Below are 18,215 nucleotides of genomic sequence, written 5' to 3'. Positions count from 1 at the left end.
TGACCAGATATGGCTGAGAGCAATACTTGACTATAACCAAATTATGGGTTACAAATTCCAGGTACTTAATTGGTTGGGAATTTTAAAAAAGCAATATTATTAACGTAATTTCGAGACAAATATAGTATACAGAGTGTGGCTTGGTGAAGTTATATGATCAGGAGAAATAATTCACATTTTTTATGAATATTAAACAAGGGTTGGAAACATAAGGTTTACATGGCTCCCTTGTCCAGTTTGTAATAATTATTTTACCTACATTTCTTCTTGGAGTTGCAAATCCAAAGTAATTTAATTATTTCTTTTGTCCAGTTGAGGTAAATATCAGATTTGTGCAGCTTCATAGCAGGCATAACACAGCTGTGAGGTGTCAACAGACAGAGTTCATAATCCATGTATTTTTAAGTCCAGATCGTGTTTTCTGTTCAGAAATTGTGCATTATATTCCACAAACTAGCCTTTCAGTCAATATTATTAAATACATAAAACTGATAGCCTATTTTAGAGAGCATGTTTAACAAAAACAATGTTTTTTGTAAGCTGCACCTTGTTGAATGACTCAACCATTATGGACCATAATCGTATAAAACAAAAAATACACCTAACAATAACTGCTGGTTAATTACCTTAATGGATTTGTGATCAAATTGTTCTAATGTACTCAGTGCACTAAACTCAGCTTCAATCACAGCTGACAGAGCCGAAGCCAGTCACTTACAAACTCTTTCTGGCATCCCGGCTTCTGAACCCGAAAATGGTCCATGACCACACCCCAGGACATCAATCATTAGCAGTGATGGGGTAAGCAACCAATAAGAAGTATAGAAGTATACAAGTTGAATTTTAGTGAAATAAAGGTTGGCAAAATAGCATTAGGATCATTGGTTTATTTCTCCAACATAAATGAATAATTATGATAATTTCTGATGAATTATGATGATTTAAGTGATCCCACCCCCCCACTCCCGGTCTAGGCAACATCTCAGTTTACTGTACCACTGACTTAACATCACTTATATAAAGCCCTGTGCTGCACTGTGGCTGCACTCTGTCTGGACAAATCACACTAAAAGAGTACTTGTGTTTAATGAGTGTTGATTACCAATTAGGGAGCGGTCTTTCTCTTTTCAGAGCCAACATCCTGACATCTGCATGTTAAGGTTTGACAAATGAAGCATTCACCGTCTTCCAGAGCTACAGTTGATAGGCAAATGACTTGATAATACCCATGAGGTATCGCCTGTATCGTCCCATTAGAGTGTAATGATGCAAGAATTAGGAGAAAAGGATGACAGATAACTCGATTGCCTTATCCCATTTGTGTGAGTTTTATCAATTTTAACACAGAACCTGCAAGGAAGTGGCTCTGTGAGCAGACTCAGCGGCAAATGGGCTACAAATGAAATGGTATCATTTATTCTGAGCCACCAATAAAGAGCACATGTGAGAGTGAGATTACATGTTTGGTTATCTACATCTACAGTATCTCTGCTGCTGCTCATGCTCACTGAGAGCATAATATTAGAGATAAGTGAACAGCTATTTGTTTTCATAAACAATTCATTTATGTTAGTAGCATGTGCTCATACACATTCAGCCTCTGCCCCTGTCTGGTAGGTGCAGTCCCAGTAGCAATTAATTGAGGTTATTACATCATATGACCTGATACTGTACATAATGTAATTGCATTTTAAGATATTAACATGACATGTTTAAGCACGGCATGCATTCCATAGATCTGTGAAACACATATGAATATATAAGATGCCTGTGTTTTTTTTTATCCTCATAAAATGCTTGTTCAACCCTCAACAATTCAGAGGCTATGTGCATATGAGCAAGGCACTGAACTAACTGCTCCAATGTTGTAGTGTGCACTTACTCACCAGCTACATGTCTAGCATGCTGTATAATAACTCATAATCAACTTGCTAAGAGCATCCGACAAATAGTTGTGACCGAAGTAAAATCAGGGAATTCCTTTGGTCCTGAGGCACAGTGCCTCCCATGTGTGAGTCAGACTGGAGAAACCTCCAGAGAAGGGGGTAGCACCTCAGCCACACCCACTCCCCGTGCTCTGAGGTCTGAGGCACTGCCTCCTCAGGCCCTGCATTAATGCCCAGGGACCAATCCCCCCACCCCCCCATCCCCCATACATCTGATTAGCAGAGCACTCTAAAACACTCCATTTCTCACAGTCGTACAATCTCCGCCACTCTCCTTTAATGAAAGTGAGTGTCAGTTGGAGGCATGTTAACCTATTTCTCACAATAGTACAATCTGCTCTTTTCTCCTAATGAAAACCCAAGTATGCCTATTTGGGGTAAGCAATTATACTACATGCTGTGATGTTCATTCTCTTGTCATTGTGGGTGAGACTGATGAGTATTTTGTGCAAACCTGGAAAAGCATGCATATAGATGAGAGACGCTCATGTGTTACGTCATGTCTCTAAAACACATGATTATGGATTATGGCCCAGTGTGGATTAGTGCACATGTGGTGGTGTGTGTATGCCTGTGCAGCTGTGTGTGCAGCCGTGCGTGCACACACATGTGCGACATGCATGCCTCCGTGCATGATTGCTTTTAAGCATGCATTTGCTGCTCTGAGAGACGAGCGGAGCCTTTCAGCGGGGGGGATGAGCATGTGAGGGTGTGTGCATCCTCAGATCATATTGCCCTCACGCCCATCTTCAGCTACATTCCACCTCCCGTCTCCTAACCTGTGTATTTCCCAACAGTGAAATATCTGCCTGCAGCCCTAGGAAACCAGCCAACATCACAACAGATTGTCTCGCCTCATAAATCAAAATATTACCATTTCTTTGGCCGGCGTAACGAGAACCAGTCTCATCGCATTTGCTCAGTGTGAAACAACAGCATTGCTCACATGCGTTCATGTTGAGCGTTATGCATAACAGCATAGGAAAGGTGTGAATGAGAGTAATGGGACATTTGTGGAATCGACAGTGTTTGTATCGGACGCGCATTTCACAATAAACAAAACGACTGAATGACATTAACACCTCTCATTCTCTCTATTTTTCACCCCGGCTGCATCGACAGATGATGCCATCTAACCGCATCATTCCCAAATATCGTTTCATTAATCCACTGACAGGGCCACATAGGGAGGGGAGGGAAGCAACAAGAAGATACAGGATGAAGTCAAACAGTCAAGATTCCCCCTGCCGCCATGCAACCAGGCATCCATCGCCCAAATGGGCTCCGCCGCTGCACATACCTGGTTGTGTCAAATCCCCGTGCAGGACGCCAGCGGTAGTGAACACAGCGAGCCGTGTGGAGTCGATTCCCCGGTTCCAGCGAATGGACGGTGAGCGGAGAGCGGCTAGGGAGGGGAGGGAGGGGAGAGAGAGAGAATGGCTCGGTGCGCAGCTGCCTGCTAATACCAGAGCTCACAGCATCTCTCCGCGTCCGTCAGACGACACATCCCACTGGCCTGCCCCCGCGCAGCAGCACACACACACACGCACACACCTCTCCTCCATGCCACCTTCTGTGCCCCCCTCTCGCTCCTCTGCTGTGCTCCCCTGTTCGCGATATGGGGGATCGAAGATGCTGCCTTTTAATGTCGCAAGCTGCTGGGTTTTATTTGCTCCACGACTGACACACACACACACACACACACACACACACACCCCTCCTCGCAGACAGTGTCACAGCATAGGGCGTCTAGTCCAAAACGGGGTGCAGACGGGTGGCGCTGATGGGGAGGCAGACAGCGCTGTTTCTCCTCTGGCTGCCCAGACTGAGGCTGTGCTCCCCGGCTGGAGAATGTCTATCCCTCCACTGTACAAAACTCTCTCTCTCACTCACTCACTCACTCACTCACTCACTTACCCTGTCTCTCTTCCGCTGTGTGTGTATGTGTGTGTGCGCTCACTGAGCCGGGCTGAAAGCACTGAGCCCAGACACGCACACACATACACACGCAGGCTTGCTCGAGTGAGAGAGGGAAGCGAGAAGAAAAGGAGGGAAGGTGAAGCGGGGATGAAATTGTGTGTGTGTGTGTGTGTGTGTGTGTGTGTGTGTGTGTGTGTGTGTGTGTGTGTGTGTGTGTGTGTGTGTGTGTGTGCGCGCGCGCGCGCGCTTGTGCACGCTTGTGTATTCCACTGCTAGATAACTGTATGATCCCACAAGTGTAAAAACTAGGCTACACACTCCGATTGAAGCATAAAAGTGATGTAATAGCTCAATAAATCCTGAGCACCGCAGGTCCACATTGAAGAACAATGTTAAGACATGTCGGTAGGCCTATTGCTTTAATTTTTCGTCAGGGCTCATCCGCGTCGTGCATGCGCGTCACTGCTTTTATGCGCGCGTGCATGGGTTTGTGGGCATGCTTGTGGGGCACGAGGAGCGCACTTTCAAACACACACTTGATCATTCGAGCTTACCTCCTGTCTCCACAGACCATTCCCATCTGCACATCACACAAGGCAGAGCCCCGCGTGCACTCACACATCATGTAATTACGTCTCTCACTGGAAACGTCGTCATACACGATTGCCCATTCCCGCTGCCGATTAGTCATCGATAGGTTGTGTATTAAAACGCCATCCGAGTCGTGGAAACGCACGTGGCTGAATTTCACACCTGAGAAAACAGATCAGTGATTTGGAATAAAATACATTTAACTTAGCGACAAAATGGCAGGGCGAGGAAGGGGATGCAATTTTAGCCTATTGCTTTAATTTGTCCTTGTGTGACATTTCGCAAACTGAGGCTTTAGCTTCTTGTTGACAGGGACAAATGAAGACGGACACAGCGAAATGAAAACATTGCAGGTAGAGTGTCACATGATAGTCCACGTCATTTCACCACCTCCCCCCAGCCTTGGTGGTGATTAAGCATTCAAATAAAAGCCATGTCTCTCCCTCTCCATCTCTCAGCGTGTGCGTGAGTCTGCCTCCCTCTGTCAGTCTTACTCTCCTCCCTCAGCTGAGATGTTTGTCATGCGTTCCTCCAACAGCCACTAATTGTCTGGCCTTCCAGCGAAATCACATTTCTCTCTCTCTCTCTTTTTGTCTCTCTCTATTTCTCTCTCACACACACACATGGGTGAGACGATGGATGTGAAGATGTGTGTGGTTGTGTGCGCAAGCGCGTGCAGGTGGGGGTTTGAGAAGTGGGGGTGCAGATACTGATGCTGTGTATGGCTGCTGATCGCCCCCTGCTGACAATAGAACCAACTGCAACCTGGAACCACAGCTTTTTCAGAGCCGATTTGACCCAACTGATCGCCTCCAAATACAGCAACACACTTGTGTTCAGCCAAAGGTTGCAGAGCAAATGCTAATTTATTTTAGAATTTAATTTGGCTCAGTTCAAATCTAATGTGATCTAAGACTTGGGTGAATTAGCAAACTAGTTGTGTGTGAAAAATATTATGGAGTATTTCAGCTGTGTAACATTTACCATCAACGGTTGTCTGCTACAAAGAATGCCGATGAGTACAAAACGCCATACCTGTAAAAAATAAATAAATAAATAAAATAAAAAGAACAGTAATAATAAAATGAACAATGCCAATGAACAATATTACACTGTTGGGTTCACTCTTCTCCCCCTCTCCCAGTTCTCTATTTCAATTTCATTTTCCATCCTTTTCTCTCTGGTGTATATCACTCTCCCACTTTCTGCCTTCCCTGGAAATAGAGATCCCTGCTCCTGTTTGCGCCTTCAGCTGCCAAGGGACAGCTATAGCCAAGACTCCCGAGGTCTTCTCCACCTCCATCCCCCACCCTCATCTCCTCTCCTTTCCTCTCTCCAGCTCTCGCCTGCCCAAGCTTGTGTAACAAATATAATTCATTTCTTTGTCTGGTTTACTCTCTCTGACCATGATCACTCAAAGTGTTTAGTATTTATTTTAAATTAAACACATGCATTGTTAAAGACACCACTGTCTCTGATTGTTAATGTTTCTTATTTATTGTAGACTCAACAGATTATAGAGAGTATATTCTCTACTTTTCAACAGAATATTGTGATTTTTAAACAGTAACCTACAACAACCTCTGTACACCCTGATGACCTGGTAAACAGATTTAATGAGCATTGCTTTTCAGCCTAAAAACTCCAATGTGCTGTTCCAGTCGTCAATCAAGACAGCATGGCATAATTTGAAACACAAGTTCAGTCAGATCAAGTGCTGATGAGAGAAACAAACTTGAGGTTCATCTGTTATTTGTTCTTTTCCCATACAGGCTTTAACAACTCAGTTTATGGGCATTCAATCTAATTTTGCTATTTTGTATGTAACAATTAGAAAATGCAGATTTTCCTGTTGTGCAGAGCTAATTTAAGTTATCTTTTAGATATTATTTCACATACGAATCCATTTTCTAATCCATTGACAATGTACCAGTATCCCTCCTGAAAAGAGTCATTGACAGTAAGGGCTCTATTTTCGACTCCGCCGCCGGCACAGTGGTATTTTCGAGCGGCGCAGGCAGGCTCACGGCGCATTTGGTATTTTGGTAGACCGAGGGCTCTATTTTCGACTCCGCCACCGGCGCGGCGCAGGCGCGGCGCAAAGTCAGGTCCGCTGCGCCGATGGGGCGTGGCGGCGCAGACTTTGGTATTTTTGTGAGCTGCGCCGCCGGCGCATCTCCTCCTCCTTCTCATTTCAGTCCCACCCAGCGGCGCAACTCGGAAAGAGGGAGGGGACAAGGCGTGGAGTGGGTTTGGCACAGCCGAGTCAAATCTCCACCAATCTCAGTAGCTCCTCGCCTCACCTTTAAGATCGCCGCTGGCGAGGCGCATGGCAAGTTTCCAGGAGATTGACGTCACTCATGTCTCCTGACATCCCTTTGTATTACTTTGCACAACCGTTTGTATATACTGTTTGATTTTTCTCAGTATATATATATTGTTTTATATTGTGTTCTATATTTTGTGGTGTATTTTGTTTATATATTTATATTTTCAATATAAATATTTTGTTTTTATATTTGCTTTTTATATATAGTTCTCTTTCTTTTCTAATTCTATTATTCTATTATTCTATTCTAATTCTATTCTTGTAAGGAGCACTGCAACAAAAAAAATTTCCCCTCGGAGATAAATAAAGAATTTCTGATTCTGATGTCTAAATATGAGGTCCTTAGATGGTAAATCCTCGGCCTCCTCTTCATCCTCCTCAAAGCAATGATGTACTCCATCGTTACAGATAACGTTAAGCATTACAATGATAACATTTGTATTTGGAATGAAATGACGTGGGTAATAGCGGACAACATCATCACTTACGTTTTTCCATGTGTCTGTCTCTCTCTGTCTCTCGAGTGCTCTGAGATAGATGCAGTATATATGCTCTGTAGGATGCCACGGCTGTTTCTGTTGGCACAGCGACGTTAACCGATTAGTTCGCATCCCTGTTTCACCTGTGTACATTCAGTCAGGGTGAGCGACCATTACGCGTGCCGAACGTGCTTGTATGTGCTGACTCAGACAGTTACATTGAATCGTCGCTGTTGCTAATTATTGATCGCAGTGTGCGTTCGATGACTGACCGAGCACTGCTGAAAACACCGTTAAAACCACGCTGCCGTCTTGTTGATGGTGTGATATATGGCGTCATCACGTTTTCAGTGGATAGCCGTTTTTACCTAGCAGCCACACATCCAGAGAGGTGTCCCCCTGAAAGACTGTAGGGATGCTAGAATTCGCCAGGATGAACGAGTCATGTGTCGACCCGGGGAAACTGGCATACACATTTGTCACCAGACAATTTGAGTCACAGATCACCAGACATCCCTGTTTCACCTGTGTACATTCAGTCAGGTTGAGTGACCATTACGCGTGCCGAACGCGCCTTCAATGTGGTCAAATGAGATACGGATCAAAATATATAAATTTAGGTCTGACTGTATGTGCTGACTCAGATAGTTGCATTGAATCGCGGCTGTTGCTAATTATTGATCGCAGTGAAATGCCAGACACTGTGGAAACCTGCCTGTGATGTTTTGGTGACGTGAGCGCACGACTCCGCCGGTTTACAAAAATCCACTTGCGCCGCCGGCGCACAGAGTTGACCAGGTCTGAGGTGGCGAGCTTTCAGCGCATTTTTACGCCGCCGGTGCAGACCGAAATGGTCGAAAATTCCAATGCGCCGGCTCATTATGCCGACACCTCCCCCCTACTGCGCCGCAACGCCCATCCTGGCGCACCTCTGTACGCCTCGGTCTACCAAAATACCAAATGCGCCGTGCGCCTGCCTGCGCCGCTCGAAAATACCACTGCCCGGCGGCGCAGCCTGCGCCGCGCCGGCGGCGGAAGTGGATTTTTGTAAACCGGCGGAGTTGTGCGCTCACGTCACCAATACCTCACAGGCAGGTTTCCACAGTGTCTGGCATTTCACTGCGATCAATTATTAGCAACAGCCGCGATTCAATGCAACTACTGTATCTGAGTCAGCACATACAGTCAGACCTAAATTTATATATTTTGATCCGTATCTCATTTGACCACATTGCAAGCGCGTTCGGCACGCGTAATGGTCGCTCACCCTGACTGAATGTACACAGGTGAAACAGGGATGCGAACTAATCGGTTAACGTCGCTGTGCCAACAGAAACAGCCGTGGCATCCTACAGAGCATATATACTGCATCTATCTCAGAGCACTCGAGAGACAGAGAGAGACAGACACATGGAAAAACGTAAGTGATGATGTTGTCCGCTATTACCCACGTCATTTCATTCCAAATACAAATGTTATCATTGTAATGCTTAACGTTATCTGTAACGATGGAGTACATCATTGCTTTGAGGAGGATGAAGAGGAGGCCGAGGATTTACCATCTAAGGACCTCATACTTAGACATCAGAATCAGAATCAGAAATTCTTTATTTATCTCCGAGGGGAAATTGTTTTTGTTGCAGTGCTCCTTACAAGAATAGAATTAAAATAAAATTAGAGAAGAAAGAAAAGAAAGAGAACTATATATATAAAAAGCAAATATAAAAACAAAATATTTATACTGAAAATATAAATATATAAACAAAATACACCACAAAATATAGAACACAATATAAAACAATATATAAATATATATATACTGAGAAAAATTAAACAGTATATACAAACGGTTGTGAAAAGTAATACAAAGGGATGTCAGGAGACATGAGTGATGAGTGATGAGTGATGATGATGAGTGATGAGTGAGACTTGCCATGCGCCTCGCCAGCGACGTTCTTAAAGGTGAGGCAAGGAGCTGTGATTGGTGAAGATTTGACTTGGCTGTGCCAAACCCACTCCACGCCTTGTCCCCTCCCTCTTTCCGAGTTCTGCTGGGTGGGACTGAAATGAGAAGGAGGAGGAGATGCGCCGGCAGCGCAGCTCATGAAAATACCAAAGTCTGCGCCGCCACGCCCCATCGGCGCAGCGGACCTGACTTTGCGCCGCGACTGCACCGGTGGCTGAGTCGAAAATAGAGCCCTAAGTGAGTGGCTCTTTCCCTAACTATTTTGAGCTAATTTCTCACTCCCTCAGGACCATTGATCTATCTCTGTTCTTATTTCTATCCGAAAATCCAAGAGAAAATATTACCTGAATTTAATGTTGGGGATTAACTAGTTACATGTAACACCGTTCTCTAATTAAAAATTACAAAACAAATGTAATTGTAATCCATTATTGTCACTGAGAAAAAAAAAAAAATAAATTACAGTTCCAAACAAAATGTTGATGATTGCAATGGGGTTACATCCCAATACATTGTTTTCAGTAAAGAATTTATATGCAGAATATGACATTCATTCTGTTGCTTTGCATCTTTTCGCTGAAAAGGAAAGTCTTCTTTTGGAATATCTCCAGACAAATTTAAGTGCAACACCATCAAGGGTAGGATGACTGACAAGGAGTTGTCTCAATGGCTTAACAGGCTCCATTCATTGGGCAGTATGCACTAAAATTTTGACTGTTGTTTTTGACTAGTTCTCTGGCTTGAATTTGCATGGCTTCTCATCTGCCAATCATATCAATGTGCACTAGTCAGGGCAGCCTGAGTCTACCCTGCCTATGACCAGCCCGCCACAGCTAGTTGGGTAGTCATGTCTTCTCCAGCCAAGGATGCTTTTCAGTGCAGGATATTCAACAATATTTTCCCATGAAATCAGAAACGGCTCTAACATTACTGAACAGTGTAAAGCTTGTTTACCAGCATTGACAATGCTGTCAGCATTAAAATACCCAACGTCAAACCCACGGAAACACCTGTGGGTAAGATAATGTAACCAAAATCAGTCAACATGTATATTTATTAGTGCTGTCAAAAATATTGCGTTATTAAAGCGTTAATGCAAATCAATTTTAATGATGTCATTTTTTTCATTGCGAGATTAATGCTCTTTGTGAACTACCCAGTTGTAAACCGGAAACAAACCAATAGGCATGCCCCACGTACGTGTTTGGTCTTGCCTGCTCGCTGGCTGTAAAAGTGTAGGCTACCGGTTTGTGTGAATGTCAAGCATAAAACACCGAAATGGATGTGGACAAGATTCTGAATGGAAAGTTAAGTTTCAAAAAGTTGCCAGATGGGTCGACTGACAAGACCAAAGTTATTTGTGTGTATTGTCAGTGTGAACTGAGTTATCACTGTAGCTCGTCCAGTCTGAAATACCACTTGATGGCCAAACACACGACGAAAGCGAATTCTCCGCTGCTTCGTTGTCAAAACCAGGTGACAATGGATGGCTTTTGACAGAGGCATATGGATGCTGTTATGTTCATATATAACATTCATGAGATTAATCGCGATTAAATACTTTAATCAATTGACAGCACTAATATTTATGTTTAATCTCCATTCATGCTAGCTAGCTAGCTAACAGACTCCTTCACACACCTGCACCTCCATTTATAAACTCAAACAGAGATTCACTAATGTTAGTGCTTCTCGAAATGTCGTGTAAGTAGCTTGTGTGAGATCTAATAACACTCATGAAATTCATTCAGATTCAGTTTGTATCGTGGTGAGGTTTACGCTGCCTAGTTTATCTGTTCCAACGTCTGCCCACAGGCCCCAGGAAATTTCACTGATGTTCATTGTTCTTCCAAGCTATTGACACAAATGCTACTGAAATCAGAAATCAGAAAAGCTTTATTGCCAAGTACGGTTTTACACATACAAGGAATTTGCTTTGGTGAGGTTGGTGTATGACACATCTATTAAAAAGAAGCTATTAAAAAAGTAAAATATATAACAGTAAGTAAAAGTTAAGAGTGTCGGGGGGGGTTCCGGGCCTTGTTAATAAGGCTGACAGCAGACGGGAAAAAAACTGTTCTTGTGGTGTGAGGTTTTGGTCCTGATGGACCGCAGCCTCCTGCCAGAGGGGAGTGTCTCAAAGAGTTTATGTCCGGGGTGGGAGGGATCAGCCACAATCTTTCCTGCACACCTCAGGGTCCTGGAGGCGTACAGGTCCTGGAGAGATGGGAGATTGCAGCTGATCACCTTCTCTGCACCTGCTTTCATATTTTCGACTGATGCAAACCATCTCAAGATACAATCACGACAGGAGGCACAATAAGTGCCAATAGCAGACAAACAACCTTTTTCAAAATTGATGCAGCATTGAGGCAACTCACAGAAAATGTCTCTCAGTGATCCACAGCTCAGTAACTCAGAGACAGTCTGGCAACATTGACAAAGGTCAAGACAATCCACTGCAATAAAAATATTTGGTCAAAAACATGAAAATAATCCATAAAAGATGCTTTCTTCTTTCAAATTAGTAGGCAATATGCTCATCTTCTGCTTGTCTTTGTTTTTCTTGTTTCAACCTCTGGAAACATGTAAAGGCAGCCACTATCTGCATCCAGTTAGTGGAACCTTGGGTTTCAAATGACCCTTCATGATCCCCCAAATGAATCTAGATCAAGCCAATCACAACCGATTTTGCAGATGACTGACACCTGACCCTGGTTGTCTGTTTTGTGCAACTTTTACTTTTATAGAGATTGCAATGATTGTGATTCCAGTTGTTCCTTTAGTGGTGTGGCTCAGGGATCAATTCTTGTTAATTTTAGTTCTGTGTATTTGCTGCCTGTGATTTTAATTTTCTTAGTATTGTTAGGGTGATGATAGACCCTTATTCTATATTTCTTATGAAACCATAATGAGTCAATGAAGCTCGACATTTCAAAATTGCCTTAGTGCAATGAAAGAAAGAATTCCTCAAAATGCTCTGCTTAACTCCGACAAAACAGAGATCACGCCCATACACTCAATTAACTTGTCATGAGCTGAGGTCCTAACAGTCATGAACTTTATAGCAAGGGTTTTGACAAAAACAAGACATAGTTTACACATTTTAATGTTTCTCTTCATTGGATTTAAAAAGATATATTTACAATGCATTACATGGAAAAATCTCAGAGCTGTTTGATGTTTCAAGATCAAGGCTACAACCTAAATATGGTGTCGGATTTGTAATCATAACTCATCATCATCCTTGGGACAGGTTCTCTTAAACCTCAGAGAGACTTTACGGTGCAAGTCTGCATTCACCCATTCACACACACATTTGTACTATGGTGGTTAACACAGCATCAGTGACAATTTGGGGTTCAGTGTCTTGCTGAGGTCAGGGATTGAACTACCAAGCTTCTGGTAAGTGGACGACCGCTGTACTTCCTGAGCCACAGCTGCCCCATAAACCTCTCATTGCTCTACATAAAACACAGAGGCAGAGAACCATGCCTCTGGCTAGCCTTGTCAATACAAGTATATGCGCTTTGGTGTGTGTTTCTTTGTGCGTTAGTTTTGTTTTCTGACCTGTAGAGGTGACACAAAATGCTGAGCTCCTGAGCACCTGTGAACTTTGCAGACACAAGATTTGTCGGGCTAAGAAACGTCTTAACCCGGAAGAATCAAAAATATCATACAACCATCTCCAATGACAGACCTTTATCCTCTGGAGGCAGAAACACAGAGAAGTTGGCACTAATGAGACAGGCAGATGGCCTTTATATAGCCCTTTCGTGGTTAAAATCCTTCTATTGAAGCATAAAGAGATAGCCCTGGGCTGATGTAGCATTAAATCTACCACATGATCATCAGCTTGAAGGAAAATATCTTTTTATTTATGTTAAGAAGAGACAGAGCACACTAAAGGGGTGGATTTAGATCACACAGCTGTCGACACACAGCTGGCACCAATTCACGCTGCCTTCAGCATAGCAGCGGATTAACATTTTCATCATATTAGAACCTGGTGAACCAGAGAGATTTTAATATTGTTACGGGTGTCTAAAGAATACCAAAGAAATTTTGTTGTGAAATGAAAAGATGAGGCAGAGTAATGATGGTGATGGAATATTTTTTTGCACCAATCCATGTCACCCATCCAGAGATGATGAAGTCTGAAAGTTGTGCTCAAGGAAATTCACACCTGAGGCAACTCAAGAAATGTATTTCCAGAGGTCCAGTTACTTCGTATTGAGGAAAATTTTTGTTTATGGTGGCCATCAGCGTTCCCCAGTTTGTTCCAGTTTTTCAGCCAAGAAACAGGAGTGAGAGTCTACAACCATGCTAGCAACTCTGTGAGGCTGTACTTCTGCTGTCATTTGGACTAAATTCTTATGTCTGAATGCTCACAGCAACAGTGCTTACATGTTGACGTTCAGCAGGTTTACTGTTTTCCATGTTCACCAGCTAACTTCAGCATGTCTGCTAAAATTTGCGAATAAGCACTAAACAGAAAGCACAGCTGAGGCTGATGGGAAGGCCTCTAGCTTGCAGGAATTTGGTATTGGACATATTGTAATTTTAATCTAATGATGGTGCTAGATGAACAGTGAAGGCATCACCAGCATTATGACAATTCATCTTGAGGGGGACATGAATGTTTGTACCAAATGTCATTGAAATCCATTTAATATATGTTGACACATGTGTTTGTTTGTTTGTTTGTTTGTTTGTTTGTTTGTTTGTTTGTTTGTTTTACACATCTTAGCATTTGTTCACATCCATTGTCCAGACTTATCGTGTGGAAGAGAATGTTGACCATGACAAAACATAGTTAAACACATATACCATCAGTCCTCAAAGCTCACTGAAAAGTTAAAGTCTAAACAATTCAATCTCAGTCAGTAAATGCACAGAGCAAATGACACTGCTGTGAAATCATTGATAGGGTCTTTAATACTAGTGAGTGTTAGAATATCAAGGTCAAGGATTTTTCAGTTTGTGAAACATATGGCTTTCTTGCATTCCCGTGTTTATTCTTTCTTTGTCGTGCAGGATCATAAAACAGCATCATCTTGTTTAGATTTCAGCCCACAGTTTGAGAGAAAGAGAGAGTGATCTTTGGGTTTGCAAGATGTCAAGAGATGCAATGGATCAATCAGAGGGTGTTTAAGTCCCTGGCAGAGTCAGAGTCCTCCCCTCAATTCACCCAGCTGCTGCATTGCAGATAAAAAAAACCCTCCTCTGTGCAGACACCTTTTGCACACAACAGCGACCAGCATACGCAGTTCGAGGGAATTTCTTTTTAGGAGTCATTCATACAATATATGAAATTGAAAAAAATACAATACACCAAGCACACAAACATTGCTGCCCATTTAGTATCACTGATAGAATGGACTATAATCTGTCATGATAATGATTCTAATAGAAATCTATCTTTGGTCTAATTGGAAACAGGCTTGTTGAGATAGAGATTTGATCGAAGAATAATTGTGGTTATTATTTTAAATCTGGGTTTTATTCTTCAAGACTGACTGTTGAAAATGTCATCTTTTAGCTCTTTAGCTATCGTTTAACGCATCCTCTTAACCGTTTTTAACATCTGCTCTGGCATAAATTATTTCTCTATGTATGAATAATTACATTTTTTACAAATGACATTTTCACTAAAGCAGTCACTATGGTGCTTATTTAGTCCTGCTCACCCACTTGTTTAACTTTTCTGCTGCCCTCAGCATACCTGAGGGGAGCTTGAAATAGTTCTTTATGCGTTGTACAAAATGCTCACATTCAAAAAAATTAGCATTTATTAATTTAAATGTAACCACGTATACTAAAGCAGACATCTTTCACTTTGTATAAGTATGGCTGATTAACATAGTGCCACAGGAGGATGTGCTGGTATAATTTCACTGCTTAATTGCACTTTAATATGAGGGGGATAATAAAGAATCCTGCAAAAAATTACCCCACATACCTATAGATATCTTGTAATTATCACTACAGGGCTGGTGTTAATGTGTTAAGCAGTTTGCATTCACAGAAAATCTAGTTCTAACATGCATGTATCATTAGACGAAAATACAGTGTATTATATTTAATACGACAATATACAGTGGACAACTGCAGGAAATGTAAGATTGTAGAAAGAGGGAAGTAAAATCGACATGATATTATTTTGGGGGGCACTCAACTGTGTCCATTTTGAAGCTACTTTACTACTTATGGAATTAACAATTGAGGCTGCCATTTGATAATGCTGAAAGTATAGGGAATCTGTAGTATGACATTTGAATTCTGAGTATACCGACAGAATTCAGATGCAGTTTGTCTCTACTCAAATACAGTGCAGTACTTCTGAGCTGCTTCACTAAGCTAATTATCATCTTTGCTGTTGACTGCAGCAGGTGGACTGGGATGTGTTGAGAGAGTGAGCGAGGCTCAACACTTAAAACCTTAATGGGCCAAGAGCTTATCTTTGGACCACAGCATGTTGTACCCCAGACAACCAAACTGCCCTGCTCCCCTGAAACCTCTGGCTGGCTGTTTTGAGTGGAATATTTCACAGCTGGGATCACAATGATTATTCTTGCTGCTCGTGCTGCCAAAAAGCAAAATTGTCTCAATTACTGCTGCTGTTTACACCGTATCAAACTGTGATTAGCCATCAGTTTGGAGTTGGAGGTGATTTGTCAGACTGTAATGAACAATGATAAATGAATGATGGTAAATCTATGTGGCTTCACCATTGTTTTTGTGATTGTTATAACAGGCAAGCAGGTTGACGTGTTGTTTGACGCCTATCACCTCCAGAGACATATGAATAAGCCACTCTAACTTCTGAAGTGATATCAGCACAACTGTAGGCTTATTCAAAAAAAAAAAAAACGATGTTTTGAGTGTTGAGCAGTTTCCTGTCAACAATATTTTCACCATTCAAATCTGATGTCATCTTTTCAAAAGTTACATGTATTTAAGACATAATATCATGTTGGTAAGTGGTGAAGAACTAAAGGCTCTGCTGTCCTGGCTTCTTGGCAGCAGAATTTCTGTGTCATCCTATGTGATTAATGCTCTAGTCACAAATGTCACGACTTAAGCATGAACGTCGTGGCATCTTGTCATCTCTATGTCACTGCTCCTGGCCAGGAAATAGTCCAGCACGTATTTCCATAATGCCACAGCAAAATTTTTACGCTTGTGTTTTTGCACAGATTAATGCTTGCACATCCGTGTGATGTCCACACAGACTGCATTGCTGCTGTGGTGCTGCTACTGAGTTTGCCATTGATAATGGCCATCAATGTTAGAATGTTTCATTTCACTGGATTTTAAATTTCATGAACATTTAGGTTAGTTTTAATTTGAAGTGTGGTGGTATTTTCATGTCTGTGACATACAGTATAGCCGTATGGACACAGACATATTGAAAGTGTAATGTTGCTGGTCTGATGTCATTATGACAATCAATAGATCATTTTCACTGTCTATTTTTGCTGAGAGCAGAATTTAAGATTTAAGATTTGCTTTATTAATCACAGCACACATGCTACAGGAGGGAGACTGCACACCCGCCGTGCTTAGTGAAATTATTTCTCTGCATTTGTCCAACCTGGAAAGTCCTTCCTCCGTGGCAGACCAGGAGCGGTGGGCTGCCAACCGACTGCAGCGCCCAGGGACCCAGTTCTTTTTCATTACCATTATATTTTTATGGACGATGGAGGATTATGGAGGATGCCCCAGGTGAACAAGGGGAGAACATGCAAACTCCGCACAGAAAGGCCACTTTAATCAAGCAGCAGGCACTGAAGGCATGGTGGAGGAGCCCCCAGCACCCACAGTGGGAATCGAACCAGGACCTTCTAGCTGTGAGGCAACAGTGTTGCAAAAAAATAGGCGACATGTTGAATCACATGTTGTGAGTTGGGTGGTGTTTGGTTCTGGCTCATCTGTTTTCAACATGGCGACTGGGTGACAAACTTTGTCATGTCGCAGCTAGAAAGCAAGAGGTTCAAGATATAATGTGTTAATTAGTGAGTTTTAGATGCTTAATATTTGAATGAACGCATGCAAAGGTGTCTGATCTTGTTATTTAACTCTCATGGAGAAAGTCGATACACATGTTTCTAACATGTTTAAAAATTCCTTCAATATACAACCCAAACAAAAACACATAGACTGAAATGTTCTGGGTTTTGGGCACTTTAACTATAGCACTGACCAGTCCAGTAAACCTGATGACTACCTGCTGTTGGGTATATGCTCACCATCAACAAACACAAAATCAATTAAATTTAACTTGATGGCAAGGTTCAGTGTGTGACTTGATTTGGCCTGATGTGAACAAATGAGGACCTGAGAAACAATTTGAGAACTGGCCCTTTGGCTTAAAACAAGAATGTAAAATTTGACAACTTGTGACTACCAAGGGTGAGCCAGCGTCACCTCTGGGTAATGATGCCGCTGAATGATTCAACCTAACCCACAGCTAGGAGCTGCCCGTCTCTCCCTCTCTTTACCCCCCTCTCTGCCACACACACACACACACACACACACACATACACACACACACACACACACACACACACACACACACACACACACACACACACACACTCAGAGTCTGACAGTCAGTAGCCCAGAGGTGACAACCTGTTGATTTCCTGTCCTCAGCTCATCTGATTTTTTTACTTGTAGCTGAGTCACTATAACACACACACACACACACACACACACACACACACACACACACACACACACACACACACAATATTACCATAGATATACCAACAAAGAAACCATGAATAACTGTAACCCACACTCATGCAAACACAAGGTTGAGAAACACCATCAAACCAATCAGGCAACCGAAAGCCAAATAATCACATTCCAGTTTTCACACAGCAATGCTGCACCTCTCTCTTATTTTCTCTTTTCTTTTCTCCCTCACACAGTCGCTCAGGTGTGGATGCCTGATGCTTCACCACTGAGAGAGAGCA

At 42.5% G+C, this 18,215-nt stretch overlaps 1 protein-coding gene across 2 annotated transcripts in view; it reads right to left on the bottom strand.

The window, feature by feature from the left end:
* The window catches only part of LOC139334962 (protein unc-13 homolog C), a 99,005-nt gene extending 95,063 nt beyond the window's left edge, over positions 1-3,942 (bottom strand). For both annotated transcript variants that reach the window (XM_070968283.1, XM_070968275.1), the window contains exon 1: positions 3,247-3,942. The gene's annotated coding sequence lies outside the window, so the exon portion shown is untranslated. The remainder of the gene's footprint in view (positions 1-3,246) is intronic.
* Positions 3,943-18,215: the final 14,273 nt, after the last annotated feature.

The sequence above is a fragment of the Chaetodon trifascialis genome, chromosome 1 (assembly GCF_039877785.1).
Source record: "Chaetodon trifascialis isolate fChaTrf1 chromosome 1, fChaTrf1.hap1, whole genome shotgun sequence".
NCBI lineage: Eukaryota > Metazoa > Chordata > Actinopteri > Chaetodontiformes > Chaetodontidae > Chaetodon > Chaetodon trifascialis.
This window is presented reverse-complemented; position numbering and strand designations above follow the sequence as displayed.